Source organism: Procambarus clarkii, chromosome 17 (genome assembly GCF_040958095.1).
Source record: "Procambarus clarkii isolate CNS0578487 chromosome 17, FALCON_Pclarkii_2.0, whole genome shotgun sequence".
In the NCBI taxonomy this organism is placed as follows: Eukaryota; Metazoa; Arthropoda; class Malacostraca; order Decapoda; family Cambaridae; genus Procambarus; species Procambarus clarkii.
The window spans coordinates 18037407-18048794 of record NC_091166.1 but is presented as its reverse complement, the minus strand read 5'-3'; the positions used below and the strand labels follow the sequence as shown (position 1 = coordinate 18048794).

The 11388-nt window shown below is 37.7% G+C and overlaps 1 long non-coding RNA gene across 1 annotated transcript; it reads left to right on the top strand.

Moving 5' to 3' along the window:
- Positions 1-2126: 2126 nt before the first annotated feature.
- LOC138365744 (uncharacterized) lies at positions 2127-10201 on the top strand. Its single transcript, XR_011228973.1, has 3 exons — positions 2127-2281; positions 5222-5338; positions 9876-10201. It is a non-coding gene; the product is annotated as an uncharacterized lncRNA (long non-coding RNA).
- The last annotated feature ends 1187 nt before the right edge of the window (positions 10202-11388 follow it).

Here is an 11388-nt window from a genome sequence, read left to right as displayed (position 1 = left end):
CTGGCGTGATATCAACCCCCAGGTCTTTCTCTCTCTCTGACTCTTGAAGTATTTCATCTCCCAAGTGATACCTTGTACCTGGTCTCCTGCTTCCTACCCCTATCTTCATTACATTACATTTGCTTGGGTTAAATTCTAACACCCATTTGTTCGACCATTCCTGCAGCTTGTCCAGGTCTTCCTGAAGCCTCAAGCTGTCCTCCTCTGTCTTAATCCTTCTCATAATTTTGGCGTCGTCAACAAACATTGAGAGGAATGAGTCTATACCCTCTCGGAGATCATTTACGTATATCAGAAACAGGATAGGTCCAAGCACAGAGCCCTGTGGGACTCCACTGGTGACTTCACGCCATTCTGAGGTCTCACCCCTCACTGTAACTCTCTGCTTCCTATTGCTTAGGTACTCCCTTATCCACTGGAGTGCCTTACCAGTTACTCCTGCCTGTTTCTCCAGCTTATGCAGAAGGAAGAAGATAGAAGAGAGAAGAAAGGAAGGAAGAAAGAAGAAGATGTATGGACCACCGTATACGACCAGCCTGTGACGGTGCAACCTGTCCTCTTAAAAAGAACGTCAACATTTGCCGTTTGACTCTACGGCTGTTTTTGGACGTTATTTTGTGTAAAACTACGTCTATTATCGCTTCCATGGACTATCTCTTGTTATACAATGAAATACCACACTCTTATTATTCTATAACTCACTGACTATGCTCTGATATTTGTTCTTCAAGTAAAAATATATATATTTTTGCCTTAATTAGGCCATAATCCAGAAAATTCCAGCCTATCGATCTTTATATTTAGGAAAACATCTAATAAATTTGGAAATGAATTTTTCGTTCGCCGACAGTTGCCTGTTACTATTTAACCCTCTATGCTTTAATGTCGCTGGTCATTGTGACTTTCCCAGGATTTATATAGGTTTCGTAGTAGCATTTAGTCAGACTACAGTAATTTAACTAATGGGAAACCTCTATAGTTGTCGTAAATTAATAATAATCATTTATCAAATAATAAATTAGCAAACATATGCAACATTTTATGTTACGACTTTTCGGGTAGGCCGTTCTGTTTGTTTACAACCCCAATGGTTCAAAATACACAATACTTTTAATATATAAGTGACTAAGTATGCTCTAATATATGGTCCTCAATGAAAATTATCGTTTTTTTTGTTAATTTGTCCATAATGAATAAGATTCCTTACTGTTGATCTTTATATTAAGAAAAACATCTAAACAAATTGGTATTGTGTTTTCGTTCAGATAAAGTTTCCAGATACAATTTCCTAGTTATCAATTAATGTAGGTGGTTATTTTAATTCGTGGCTACCAGGGGCTTTCTCCCATTATACAATATAAATGTACTCACTAACTATTCTCTGGTATCTGTTCTTCAAGTAAAATTACCTATTTTTTTGTTTAATTAGTCCATAATTCATAAAATTCCTTCAGGTCGATCTTTATATTTAGGAAACCATCTAATCAATTTGGAATTTAATTGTTCGTTCACCTACAGTTACCAGCTACTATTTCATTGTTATATATTATGTCGCTGGTCATTACAATTTTCCAAGAATTTAAACAGCTAAACAGCAAGTAGCATCTTGTTAGAGTACAGGAATTTACCTATGGAGAACCTCGATAGCTGCCGAAAATTATTAATGATTATATATGTAATTTAAAATAATGAATTATATACCATTTCTTATGTTACGTCTTTGGCGGGTAGGCGGTTCTGCGGGTTTACAACCGAATTGTTTAAAAATCACACTATTTTAAATGTATGAGTCACTAGTATGCTCTGATATATGTTCTGCAATGAAAATAAAGATTGTTTTGTTGTTAATTACTCCATAAATGTGTAATGTGTTAATTCAGTCTAAAATCTTTTTGCAACGTTTATATGCGATATACGTAGCTGGAAACTACCTAATATTTAAAAATAATAGTTACAACATTCTATTAATATATAATGTTGAAATAAATATCACACAAAATCTGTATATCTGTTTTCAGATGTCTTACAAATTTTCTTTTAAAATAGTATTAATGATTTTTATGAATCTTCAGTAAAAATTATGTTAATTATTATTAATCTAATTGTTATTATTTTAAGTAAAAGAATTGCAAGTATTCGAATAACCACGGGGTCTCTGTTTGTGTATGAATGCACGGATTTGTTTTTGTTATGAGATGGACGCCTTAGAAAGCATGGTGTAGGCCACCTGTGGCTCGCATCCGATCCCACGATCGTCGTCGCCCCTAAATCAACACAACAGGTATTTAGTATTTACGATTATAATAAGTAATATTTCTTTTATAATAATATTGCAGCAGGTGGTGTAGTGGTAGGACACTCGCCTGGCGTTCCGCGAGCGCTATGTCATGGGTTCGTATCCTGGCCGGGGAGGATTTGCTGGGCGCAATTCCTTAACTGTAGCCTCTGTTTAACGCAACAGTAAAATGTGTACTTGGATGAAAAAACTATTCTTCGCGGCGGGGATCGTATTCCAGGGTCCTGCCCGAAACGCTACTCGTACTAGTGGCTGTACAAGAATGTAACAACTCTTGTATATATCTCAGGTTAGGGGCTAGGCATTTACACTCTTAGGTCAGCAAACTAGCTAGAAGGTTAGACCATTAGACTCCACTGGTCAATCGGGGCCCTGCATGACTCAGCTTATCCTAACCTAGCCCAGCTTAAACCATCTTAGCATAGTTCATTATAGCTGTGCACAGTGCTTGCACAGCCTTGCTTATCCTAGTTTACCTCTTCCTAGCCTACCGTAGCCAAGCCTATCCCAGTATACCCTTACCTAGTCTTGCCTTGCTTTTAAACATGACCAGTCCTTCCTACCCTAGCCAAGCCCTGACCAGCTTAGCCAAGCCAATCCCTGCCTAGATTTAGCATAGCCTTGCCTTTTTATTAATATATAGAGGGTACCACCTCTGGTTGAGTTTGTAGGAACCCTCCACTTGTCAGACCATAGAGAAATGATTTTTTTTTAATTTAATTTATATAAAATATATATATATATATATATATATATATATATATATATATATATATATATATATATATATATATATATATATATATATATATATATATATATATATATGTCGTACCTAGTAGCCAGAACGCACTTCTCAGCCTACTATGCAAGGCCCGATTTGCATAATAAGCCAAGTTTTCATGAATTAATTGTTTTTCGCCTACCTAACCTACCTAACCTAACCTAACTTTTTCGGCTACCTAACCGAACCTAAGCTATAAAGATAGGTTAGGTTAGGTTAGGTAGGGTTGGTTAGGTTCGGTCATATATCTACTTTAATTTTAACTCCAATAAACAAAATTGACCTCATACATAATGAAATGGGTAGCTTTATCATTTCATAAGAAAAAAATTAGAGAAAATATATTAATTCAGGAAAACTTGGCTTATTAGGCAAATCGGGCCTTGCATAGTAGGCTGATAAGTGCGTTCTGGCTACTAGGTACGACATATATATATATATATATCAGTTGAAGGAATCTATATATATATATATATGTCGTACCTAGTAGCCAGAACGCACTTCTCGGCCTACTATGCATGGCCCGATTTGCCTAATAAGCCAAGTTTTCCTGAATTAATATATTTTCTCTAATTTTTGTCTTATGAAATGATAAAGCTACCCATTTCATTATGTATGAGGTAAATTTTTTTTTATTCGAGTTAAAATTAACGTAGATATATGACCGAACCTAACCAACCCTACCTAACCTAACCTAACCTATCCTTATAGGTTAGGTTAGGTTAGGTAGCCGAAAATGTTAGGTTAGGTTAGGTTAGGTAGCCGAAAATGTTAGGTTAGGTTAGGTTAGGTAGGTTAGGTAGTCGAAAAACAATTAATTCATGAAAACTTGGCTTATTAGGCAAATTAGGCCTTGCATAGTAGGCTGAGAAGTGCGTTCTGGCTATTAGGTACGACATATATATATATATATATATATATATATATATATATATATATATATATATATATGCGAACAAGCCTGAATGGTCCCCAGGACAATATGCAACTGGAAACTCACACCCCAGAAGTGACTCGAACCCATACTCCCAGGAGCCACGCAACTGGTATGTACAAGACGCCTTAATCCACTTGACCATCACGACCGGACATAATGAGGTGATAGCCGAGGTGGGGTGGTTCAAATAGCCTCGGCTATCACCTCATTATGTCCGGTCGTGATGGTCAAGTGGATTAAGGCGTCTTGTACATACCAGTTGCGTGGCTCCTGGGAGTATGGGTTCGAGTCACTTCTGGGGTGTGAGTTTTCAGTTATATATATATATATATATATATATATATATATATATATATATATATATATATATATATATAATGTGTGTGTGTGTGTGTACTCACCTAGTTGTGCTTGCGGTGGTTGAGCTCTGGCTCTTTGTCCCGTATGTATTTATTCATATATATATATATATATATATATATATATATATATATATATATATATCATGCCTGAAATGCTGCGTGTACTAGTGGCTTTACAAGATAGTTCTCATAAAGATAGCATTTTGTGGTTATTCTCTATATCTGGTTCATCTAACAGTAAATAAGTACCTGGGAGTTAGACAGCTGCTATGGGCTGCTTCCTAGGGATGTGTGTGTGTGTTTGTATTCATGTTGAATTTTACAAAGTAGGAAGAAATGTTTGTAAAAAAAAAAATCAAATATTTTTGAAAGTATAAATAGATTTGATATTTTTCTTTAATTGTTTATTTCTGCTGTCTCGCCTCCTTTATAAAATGGCATCATTCTTGCTTTTTTAAGGATATCAGGAAAAGTAAGGCACTCAATAGATTTGTTAACTCCTTTCTAGTGTTGCCTAGCCCAGCCCAGCCTAGACAAGGCAGGCTGGGCATCCTAGCCTAACGCAGCTTAGCCCCCACCTACATGTAGCATCCTAGTCCATCCTAAGTGATCATTACGTTACTGGCTGTGTTTTCTCTTCAGCCCTGAATGTAATGTGGTGGAACATAAGCAGATACATATCAGGTCTTAGAGAATCTGTACTTCATACATTTCTTAATAATGTCTCACAAATATTTAAATAATTAAAAAAATTGTATAATAACTTCATATTATTCTTGCAATTTATTTTTGCATTTTTTTTATACAAAATTTACATTTTAAAAGATTACCTCTTTTTTTAGATTGATGACTTGAAGACTACAGTGCCATCCACAGCAAATCATGGTCTTAAAATATCTCCTAGCAATGACGAGACCAATTTTCACAGAGATCAAATTTTTGCAAAGCAGTAGTCACAGGTAAATATATATTATATATATAATATTATATATATAAAATTAACTACTTCATTGCTCAAAGCACCTTCAGACATTCTGAGAGTTGTGCTATTTTATTAATTAATTAATTAGGCTATATTTTAATGTTTTGTAATGTTTTCATTACTTTTTTTGTTTTGAAATATAAATTGTTGAGTTTTGAAACATTTTGACATTAACTATACCTGAATATTTATAAACAAAAAAATACCAGAACTATGTCCTTGACAATTGCACTAAGAAGTCTTTGCCAAAATCAGGTGCTCAGTGCAGTAGTTAAAAACTTAAAAGTTGTACCACCTCTGGTGCAAGATTAGGGACCCATAGCCTCAGAGAAGAAAATAGAGAGTACTCAGAGAAGGCCTTGAATAATAGGCAGGCTGTTTGTGTGTGTTTCGACGGTAAGCTTGCTGACACCATATGTAATTACCTAAGTGTAGTTACAGGATGAGAGCTACGCTCGTGGTGTCCCGTCTACCCAGCACTCTTTGTCACATAATGCTTTGAAACTACTGACGGTCTTGGCCGCCACCACCTTCTCACTTAACTTGTTCCAACCGTGTACCACTCTGTATGCGAAAGGAAATTTTTATATATTTCTTTGGCATCTTTGTTTAGTTAGTTTAAATCTATGACCTTTTGTTCTTGAAGTTCCAGGTCTCGGGAAATCTTCCCTATCGATTTTATCAATTCCTGTTACTATTTTGTACATAGTGATTTTATCACCTCTTTTTGTTGTCTTCTAGTTTTGGCATATTTAATGCCTCTGACCTCTCCACATAGCTCTTGCCCTTTAGTTCTGGGAGCCACTTAGTAGCATGTCTTAGCACCTTTTCCAGTTTGTTGATGTGCTTCTTAAGATTCTTGCACCACACAACCGCTGCATATTCTAGCCTTGGCCGAACAAAATTCGTGAACAATTTCTTTAGTATTTCGCCATCCATGTATTTAAACGAAATTCTGAAGTTAGAAAGCGTGGCATAGGCTCCTCACACAACATTCTTTATGTGGGCCTCAAGTGATAGTTTTCTATCTAGAATCAACCCTAGACCTCTTTCTTTTATCAGAATTATATAAAGATTTCTCACATAATTTGTAGGTTGTGTGGGATCTATGTTCTATTCCACATTCCATAACATGGCATTTATTCACATTAAATTTCATTTGCCAAGTGGTGCTCCATATACTTATTTTGTCCAGGTCTTCTTGAAGGGCATGACAATCATCTAAATTTCTTATCCATCCCATTATCATAGCATCATCAGCAAACATGTTTATATAATTCTGTATTCCAACTGGTAGATCATTTATGTAGACAATGAACATTTCTGGTGCATGTACTGTGGTACTCCAATTGTGACACTTCTCCAGTCCGATTGCCTCTGATTACTGCCCTCATTTTTCTATCAGTCAGAAAATTTTTCAGCCATGTTAGAAGCTTACCTGTCACCCATCCAAAATTTTCTAATTTCCAGAACAACCTCTTATGTGGAACTCTGTCGAAAGCCTTTTTTATGTCTAGATAGATGCAGTCAACCCAACTACCTTTTTCCTTTAAAATCTCTGTGGCTCAATCATAGAAACTGAGTAAATTCGATACACAGGATCTTCCAGATCGAAAACAATACTGTCTGTGTGATATTATATAATTTCTCTCCAGGTGTTCTACCCATTTAGTTTTTATTATTATTTTTTTTCAATCTTTTCACTGTTACACTTGTCAATGATTCAGGTCTATAACTGAGAGAGGTGGGGTCTTCCCTGTTGCCACTTTTGTAGATTGGAACTATGTTAGCCTTTTTCCACATGTTTGCTATGACTCCTGTACACAGGGATGCCTGAAAGATCAGGTGAAGTGGAAGGCTGAGCTCAGATGCACATTCTCTCAGAACCCATGGTGAAACTCCATCTGGACCAACTGCTTTGTTCTTACTTAGCTCCTTTAGCATATTTTCCACTTCATCTCTAGACACCTCTATACGCTCTATGATGTTCTCACAAATTCTTATTGTGTCTGGTTCTCTTAAGATTTCATTTTGTATAAACACACTTTGGAACTTTTGGTTTAATGTTTCACACATTGCATTATCATTTTCTGTGAATCTGTTTCCAATTTTCAACCTCTGGATATTATCCTTTACCTGCAATTTGTTGTTTATGAATTTGTAGAATAAGCCCAGTTCTGTTTTACATTTATCCATTATCCCTTTTTAAAAATTTCTTTCTGCCTCTTCCCTTACTGCTGTATAGTTGTTTCTCGCATCTTTGTATCGCTGGTATGATTGGGGGTTTGGCTTCTTTCTATATTGATACCTGCTTGATGGGGTTCTGCTCTTCTACTCCCCAAGCCCGGCCCGAGGCCAGGCTCGACTTGTGAGAGTTTGGTCCACCAGGCTGTTGCTTGGAGCGGCCCACAGGGCCACATACCCACCACATCCCGGCTGATCCGGAACTTCTCTTAGAAAACAGTCCAGTTTTCTCCTGAAGATGTCCACGGTTGTTCCGGCAATATTTCTTATAGTCGCTGGGAGGACGTTGAACAACCCCGGACCTCTGATGTTTATACAGTGCTCTCTGATTGTGCCTGTGGCACCTCTGCTCTTCACTGGTTCAATCTTGCATTTTTTTCCATATCGTTCACTCCAGTACGTTGTTATTTTACTGTGTAGATTTGGGACCTGGCCCTCCAGTATCTTCCATGTGTATATTATTTGGTATCTCTCTCATCTCCTTTCTAGAGAGTACATTTGGAGAGCTTTTAGACGATCCCAATAATTTAGGTGTTTTATCTCGTCTATGCGTGCCGTATATGTTCTCTGTATTCCCTCTATTTCAGCAATCTCTCCTGCTCTGAAGGGGGAAGTGAATACTGAGCAGTACTCGAGACGGGACAACATAAGTGACTTGAAGAGTACAACCATTGTGATGGGATCCCTGGATTTGAAAGTTCTCATAATCCATCCGATCATTTTTCTGGCCGACGCAATATTTGCTTGGTTATGCTCCCTAAACATTAGATCGTCGGACATCATTATTCCCAAATCCTTGACATGCTGTTTTTCTACTATGGGAAGATTCGATTGTGTTTTGTACCCTGCATTATGTTTCAGATCCTCATTTTTGCCATACCTGAAATTTATCACTGTTAAACATCATGTTATTTTCTGCTGCCCAATCGAAAACTTTGTTGACATCTGCTTGTAGTTTTTCAATGTCTTTCATTCCATTTTTGTGTCTTTTGGTCTGTGGCCCTCTCTCAATTTCTGTTGAACCAATCCTGTTTTCTGGCCCTGCATCTCTGTTTTGGTATGAATGTTTGTGTGCCTTCATTGTATATTTTGCATAATTTGGCATACATTTAATTTACTTCCCTGTCTAGCAACAAGTCTGCCTAATTACTTATTAAAAAAATTTTGAAGTTCCCCATAGTGACCTCTCTCTCTCTTGAAATCAAGTTTATCAACTGTTTCAATGTCCCCATTTTCTGTGTGTGTGTGTGTGTGTGTTTGGAGGCTAAGCATGCTGATACCATGTGTGTGTGTGTTTGGAGGCTAAGCTTGCTGATACCATGTGTGTGTGTGTGTGTGTGTGTTTGGAGGCTAAGCTTGCTGATACCATGTGTGTGTGTGTGTTTGGAGGCTAAGCTTGCTGATACCGTGTGTGTGTGTGTGTGTTTGGAGGCTAAGCTTGCTGATACCATTTGTGTGTGTGTGTTTAGAGGCTAAGCTTGCTAATACCATGTGTGTATTTGGAGGCTAAGCTTGCTGATACCATGTGTGTGTGTGTTTGGAGGCTAAGCTTGCTGATACCATGTGTGTGTGTGTGTTTGGAGGCTAAGCTTGCTGATACCATGTGTGTGTGTGTGTGTTTGGAGGCTAAGCTTGCTGATACCGTTTGTGTGTGTGTGTGTGTTTAGAGGCTAAGCTTGCTGATACCATGTGTGTATTTGGAGGCTAAGCTTGCTGATACCATGTGTGTGTGTGTGTTTGGAGGCTAAGCTTGCTGATACCATGTGTGTGTGTGTGTGTTTGGAGGCTAAGCTTGCTGATACCATGTGTGTGTGTGTGTGTGTGTGTTTGGAGGCTAAGCTTGCTGATACCATGTGTGTGTGTGTGTGTTTGGAGGCTAAGCTTGCTGATACCATGTGTGTGTGTGTGTTTGGAGGCTAAGTTTGCTGACACCATATGTGTACTCACCTATTTTTACTCACCTGTTTAAATAATAATAGGGGTGTGTACCATCTCTGGTGCAATTGTAGGGACCCACAGCCTTGAAGAAAATAAAGAGTATTCAGAGAAGACCTTGTGGATTCTCACTGAACACTAATCTTTTCTTCTCCTACCACCCCTCTTATTTTGTTTTATGCTGTATTCTATTATATATCATATAAATACATAGCCAAATGGCAATATTTATTATGTCTATACAAAAAGAAGACATCCACTTTATTTTTTTTCTCTCCTTTGTTTCTATGTGGATTTTGTTGTGACTAATGATTCTCCTCCTTTCCCATCAACAGGTCTTCCTCACTGGGCTTGCTCGGCTTTTGTGTTACTGTGAGGGTGCCATCATCGTTTACCCTTCAAGACTGACTCATGCTGGCATTGCATTTGTGGACTTCCCTTCACAGTACACAGTCCTTCTCCATATGGTGATTGTCCAGGGCAAGCAGGGTGTGACTGCCATCTTGGAGAAGCAGGGTCTTTTAATATGAAGAATCTTCCGTCTTCTCTACTTACACCAGCTTGTGCCAGCTTGTGCCAGCTTGTGCCAGCCTTGCATTCTTGTTACTTCATGGCCCTTGGGCCTTTTTTATTTATTTTACATAATAAATTTTTGTATTAATACCCGTGTTTCACAAGAGATCCTTAACATTTTAAGCACCAATTGTATTGACTAATGTACGTCTTGTAACCTTTAAGACATAAATAGACAAGACATAGATAAATGAGTGAATAATACTGAGTGACTAGGTTAGGGCGAGGAACATAGTACAGTGTCTGACTTTGGAAGAATGCCTACTGTTTTAGAAACCTTATTGCCATGATCATAATCGTATGGGTTAAAAAGCATTTGTTGTCACTCCTACACTGTGGCTTGTTGAGCTTGAAACCTTTGAACATAAGAACAAAGGCAACTGCAGAAGGCCTATTGGCCCATACGAGGCAGCTCCTATTCTATAACCACCCAATCCCACTCATATACTTGTCCAACCCGTGCTTGAAACAATCGAGGGACCCCACCTCCACAATGTTACGCGGCAATTGGTTCCACAAATCAACAACCCTGTTACTGAACCAGTATTTACCCAAGTCTTTCCTAAATCTAAACTTATCCAATTTATATCCATTGTTTCGTGTTCTGTCCTGTGTTGATACTTTTAATACCCTATTAATATCCCCCCGGTTATGTCCATTCATCCACTTGTAAACCTCTATCATGTCACCCCTAACACTTCGCCTTTCCAGTGAATGCAACTTAAGCTTTGTTAATCTTTCTTCATATGAAAGATTTCTAATTTGGGGAATTAACTTAGTCATCCTACGCTGGACACGTTCAAGTGAATTTATATCCATTCTATAATATGGCGACCAAAACTGAACTGCATAATCTAAATGGGGCCTAACTAGAGCAAGATATAGCTTGAGAACCACACCAGGTGTCTTGTTACTAACGCTGCGATTAATAAATCCAAGTGTCCGATTTGCCTTATTACGAACATTTATGCATTGATCCTTTTGTTTTAAATTCTTACTAATCATAACTCCCAGATCCCTTTCGCAATCCGACTTCGCAATCACAACACCATCTAGCTCGTATCTTGTAACTCTATCATCATTACCTAACCTCAGAACTTTACATTTATCAGCATTAAACTGCATCTGCCAATCCTTTGACCATTTCAAAACCCTATCTAGATCAACTTGAAGTGATAGTGAGTCCTCCTCCGAATTAATTTCCCTACCGATTTTCGTATCATCGGCAAATTTGCAAATGTTGCTACTCAAACCTGAATCTAAATCATTTATATA